Genomic DNA, 6,000 nt, shown 5'->3' with positions numbered 1-6,000 from the left:
ATTTAACAGTTGAACGTGGTATAATTTCGTCTGTGTTGAATATCGAATGGGGTGATTTAAAATACAAATTTCATGGTGTAGAACGTGTAATTCCTTTGCCCAAAGCCGTTAAGATACCAAGGTGGAAAGATAGTAAGTGCATGGCTGTGGAAGGGGTAGGGAATCATTATAGATTATTGGTAGGTCTATCTGAAGTATATACCGAGATTCCCAGGGATATTACTAGTATGCAGTAGATAGGGAACCCAATACTGAATAATTGGGATAGCAAGTGAAGTGCTGGCACCTCTCCTTGATAGAGTAGGATATTCGAAAATATAACCAATGTATTTAACCTCATAATCTTTTTATTTAAATATATATAACTATTGTATTTTAGAATCATAACAGTAGTGTTTAAATTTATAGCTTTTTATTTGAAATTATAATTACCATATGTAATCATTGTATTTACTCATTTGAAACTATGTATTTTGTTATATTAGAGTGTATTTTACTTGCATAACAATTGTTGATGTATTTGACGTGTGAAATATAAATGTGATGACATCCTTGGTATTGGAACGGTATGTTCGGAGAACATGCAGAATGTAAAACAGGGGGTTGTATCATGATTTATATTTCAGTCAGTTTGACAGTGGTTGCCATGACATATACTGATAAAGGTTAATGACAAGACCAGATGGCGAGCTGGTCGAAATCAACCAAAAACATCTTATGACTCTGCAGTTTTTAAGATACAATACAGTAGCTGTAATTCTAAACCAATGTTGTTTGCGATTTTAACTAAGGTGGTATCTTTGTGGAATGTTAGTGCGAGACTATTACCCCATCAATATTAGTTAGTGTTGACAATATATAGAAGTGTTTTTTCTAGACAGCTTGACGAGTAATTAATTGATTATGATGTGTAAAACTTTCATGTGATTGGTTGTTTGTTTGAAGGCAAGGCCTTGGAGTCTCTTATACTGATTGTAATTGGTTAAGGAGTGACAAGAAACAAGTCATTGTCAATGACACGTCCCCGTTCCGTTCATATTTGAGTGGCATATACATTCAAAGCAGATCATGACCGAAATGCACCTGCATATGTACAACACATTGTACTAAATCTGAACAAAATCCATGCATGCATGACTGAGATCCGGTTCTGGAATTGTGAAAATACGTGATTTTAATGCATTTTCGGCCTTAAAATGGCCATCATTCAGCTATTGCTAAGCGGATCATGAAACAAATGCACATATCTATTTGTGACATGATGCACCATGTGTGTGTGAAGTTTGAACTTGATAAATCCAGACATGTCTTGGATACGGATCCAGAACTGAATTCTTTAAGAAAATGGCCGCCAGTCGGCCATTTCGAACTTGATCCGAAAAAAAAATGACGTGCATCAAGGTCCTATTATGTTTAATGTAAGTACCGAATTTGAACAAAATCCGTCCATGCATAACTGAGATCCGGGTTCGGAATGGTGAAAATGTGCGATTTCAATGCATTTTCGGCCTTAAAGCGGCCACCATTTGGCTATCGTTAATGGGATCATGAAACAAATGCACATACATATTTGTGACATGATGTACCTTGTGTGTGTGAAGTTTGAACTTGATCAATCCAGACATGTCTCAGATACGGATCCAGAACTGAATTCTTTAAAACAAAATGGCCGCCAGTCGGCCATTTCGAACTTGATCTGAAAAAAAAAATGACGTGCATCAAGGTCCTATTATGTTTAATGTATGTACCAAATTTGAACAAAATCCATCCATGCATAACTGAGATACGGGTCCGGAATGGTGAAAATGTGCGATTTCAATGCATTTTCGGCCTTAAAGCGGCCCCCATTTGGCTATCGTTAATGAGATCATGAAACAAATGCACATACATATTTGTGACATGATGTACCTTGTGTGTGTGAAGTTTGAACTTGATCAATCCAGACATGTCTCGGATACGGATCCAGAACTGAATTCTTTAAAACAAAATGGCCGCCAGTCGGCTATTTCGAACTTGATCCGAAAAAAAAAATGACGTGCATCAAGGTCCTATTATGTTTAATGTATGTACCAAATTTGAATGAAATCCGTCCATGCATAACTGAGATCTGGGGCCGGAATGGTGAAAATGTGCGATTTCAATGCATTTTCGGCCTTAAAGCAGCCGCCATTTGGCTATCGTTAATGGGATCATGAAACAAATGCACATACATATTTGTGACATGATGTACCTTGTGTGTGTGAAGTTTGAACTTGATCAATCCAGACATGTCCCTGATACGGATCCAGAACTGAATTCTTTAAAACAAAATGGCCGCCAGTCGGCCATTTCGAACTTGATCCGAAAAAAAAAATGACGTGCATCAAGGTCCTATTATGTTTAATGTATGTACCAAATTTGAACGAAATCCGTCCATGCATAACTGAGATCCGGGTCCGGAATGGTGAAAATGTGCCATTTTGATGCATTTTCGGTCTTAAAATGGCCGCTATTCGGCTATCGTTAATCGGATCATGAAAAAAATGCATGTGCATATGTCCCATATAATGTGTGATGTATGAGTGAAGTTTGAACATAATCGGTCCATGCATGTTCGAGATACAGGTGATCACGGACGCACGGACGCACGGACGCACGGACGCACGGACGCACACAGGGCAAAACATAAGTCCCCGTTTTCGGACTCCGTCCGAACGGGGACTAATAAAGAGTGATTTAATGCTGTCTCGGGTGAAAACCAGGGACTTGGCAGAGAATCGTTTGGGAACATGAACGAAGCTTGTGTGTGTTTTTTGTCAGCCTAGCGTGGAAACGACCGAATCCCGGTTACCTAAGTGAAAGGTTTTTAACCATCAAAAATACCTATCACATATTCATCAACGGGCTCATTACGGCCTTCTTTGCGCTATACTAGCGATTGTTATTTTTCCCACTGCAGGTTGTATCTGTATTCTGGAAATCGCGTAAAAACAACTGTGTTATGTCCCCTATATGTGTACTATTTGGGATCAATTGACTCTTGCAACCAAGATTCAGCGTTACCTTCCATTTGAAGTGCGACTATTCGTCGTGCACCATTGAGATCGTTGACTTCAACGTAATTGTTGAAATAGCTTAACCATTTTTGAGCGTTTTCGGACCTTAGACCTTTGTAAACTACCTCCATGCTCCGTCCAAGATCTTTGACGACTTTGATTCTATAAGTATGCCAGTCAGCACATTTCCTACCCTGTTGCAACGAACTTGGATGGAAGTAACAATTACATATGTAATATTATACCAGTGTAAACTATACGCAGGAAGAGAATTGATATTCATTGGTTATATTCGCGCGGCCCATCAAATTACCTGGACCAATGGACGTGCTAAAATGTTGTTAATGTATGTAATTATTTACTTTATTCAAAATGTATGCAAAATATATGTTTTGCAGCAATGCTATTATGGTTTTGCTACGAATTAATGATTGCCTTGATAATCGATATTTGAAATTCACAATTTACATGACAACGATTTGTTTGACATATGATTTTTCGAAATTTACACGACTGATATATACACTTATTTCAATTCCTGTTTTATGCTCTTGTTTTAAAGAAACTTACTGTGCTCATCACATTTGCTTTTCTATGCAAAATTTGACACGACACAAGGACTGTGGTTTAATGTATATTTTTTTTAAAGTTCTGTATCGTTTACAATTCATCAGTTTGACATGTAAGATTTTTGTAGAGTCGGACGTTTGTTAGGAGTTCTAAGGACCCTTACGTTCAAAAGTCTCTCCTGTATATTTTTTATATCTTAATTTTTGACTATTACATTCATGAAATTTTAACTGGAGTGAGATTACGCTATGTTGGGGAAAGTATTGTTAGGAGTCTGAGATATACCCCAAAAGTACACGAAACTATCCCTCCGGCCATATACTAAGTACGCAATCACATGGGTGATTAACACCCAATTATATCCATTTCGGTCGCTGTTCGTGTATATCATTTCGCAATTTGCATGATTGCGTAAGCGTGTAGTAAGGCCAGACTTTTATTATCCCTTGTTTCGCGAATCCGCCGAATGAGCATGAGCCGAAAATGAAATAAAAATAAATTTTTATTTTAGCGTAATTTCTTGCGCCCGCCGACTTGTAAGCGCAAAAAATTGCTAAAAAAATATTATTTTGATCTTCATTTTTTTACCGCCCGCCGCATATCAAATCCAAGTTGCATTTTCGTGGGAGTATCATGATCAGAGTACTAAAGTCACGCGCAGATGAGAAACAAGGTTATACAAGGTTATCTGATCCGAATCACACAAATCTAATGGGGAAAAAAAAAAATATTTTATTTTTCCGACCCCTCAAAAAATTGCCTTATAAAAACTCGAGAAACAAGGAATAAAAAAAAGTCTGACCTAATCTCCCACAATACAACTTTGAACGCGGAGGTGTTAATAAAAAATATCCGTTATTTGAGTATTTCCCTGGGCTTGTGGTCTCGTGAAATAGCAGGTAGTATATGTATATAGTAACATAGGTAAATACTTTTTTTTATCTAAAAGGTCATGTTTTACTTCCCCCCTATACAAGCTGTAACTGCCCAACATTATAACAATACCGTTATTATTAATAATATTTGTAAATACGCCTCTAAATTAATCCAAATGTTACCACGAATGTTCAACAAATATGTAGCCCGTCCGATGTGACAATGACCTAATTAATTACCCAGTGTTTAGATATTTTCCTATGTTGACTAGGCCGCTCTTAATTTGTTAGTGCTCTCCAGAATTGACATTCACATCAAAATATTAATATTCACGATATTGTCATGATATTCGAGTCATATTCTCGTCGTATGATGGAAGGCATGTACAGTAATTCAAATTCATACTCCAACATAATTACTGAGGTGTGTAAAACAAATTGAATAAAAACAACTTTTCGTCCGTTTCTCTTTGGCAACAACTTGAACATTGATCAGTCAGCTGATTGATCGGCACCGGTTTTATAAAACGAAAATATTTCATACAGTATAGTATTTGCATCGAGAAGTTATGATTGCAGATATCTATTTTTATAGATTTCTCAATTTGTAGTTTCGATTTTTGTTGTTTCCGAAGTTTCTACGCGTGTGGTCTCCGTCTTACTAGAAACAGTCACGTTACTCGCAATCTTATGACCCACTTTTGACGAATGTAAATACAATCAAAGGTCAAATCCCGGGTCAAATAACCTCATTCTAGCTTTGTTCAAATGATTTATTTAGTATTGACAAGTAATACAATGTATTGTTATATATTATATAAGTATATGTTTTATATAATCAGCTATTCATTGGACTGATGAACATGGATACTTTTATCTTTGATTAATATATTCTAATCTCAATCACATTATAATGACGTTGAACGAGGATGCACTAAAAATGGCGGATATAAGAGAAGACATACCACAAACTACGATGCTGAGTTATAATGTATTTATACACAACTGAACAGCATGGGTAAGTGTTCTTAGCTTTTACGATACAATTTTCTTACATTTTTAACTGATGTTGTTTTTACGAACTGACAGAGCGGGCGTCAAAATAAACTGATCATGAAAACATTTCACCATCAATATCATCCCAATGAAGATTTTAGCGGTGGTTGTTATGACTTTGCATTCAACCGTTGGAAACTTGCATATTGAATACTACTAATTTGATATGGGTGTTCGAATTGGTAAATATTTCCTATTTTAACAATATTTCACGCAAATCCATTACATTACCATATAATTATAATAATTATTGTGTGATCACAGGGAGCCCACGAACTATAATCAACTGTACTGGGGGGGGGGGGGGTATCGGCTGGTATCTAGTGTAAGAAATATCCAAGGGATGAAGGCTCCAGCCAGCTCACATTTTTTAAACTCGAAAAAACAGACGAAAAGAATGAAAAATAAAATCTATAAAAAATACCAGGTTGAAGAATATTAGTTCAATATATTTTCCTCAAATA

At 36.4% G+C, this 6,000-nt stretch overlaps 1 protein-coding gene across 1 annotated transcript in view; it reads left to right on the top strand.

Moving 5' to 3' along the window:
* The first annotated feature begins 5,386 nt into the window (after positions 1–5,386).
* The window catches only part of LOC102809027 (nephrocystin-3-like), a 43,447-nt gene continuing 42,833 nt past the window's right edge, over positions 5,387–6,000 (top strand). Inside the window, exon 1 of the mRNA XM_085495602.1 lies at positions 5,387–5,498. The gene's annotated coding sequence lies outside the window, so the exon portion shown is untranslated. The remainder of the gene's footprint in view (positions 5,499–6,000) is intronic.

The sequence above is a fragment of the Saccoglossus kowalevskii genome, chromosome 22, assembly GCF_978046115.1.
Source record: "Saccoglossus kowalevskii chromosome 22, keSacKowa6.1, whole genome shotgun sequence".
NCBI lineage: Eukaryota > Metazoa > Hemichordata > Enteropneusta > Harrimaniidae > Saccoglossus > Saccoglossus kowalevskii.
The sequence above is the reverse complement of the archived record's forward strand: the minus strand, read 5'-3'. Positions and strand labels throughout refer to the sequence as shown.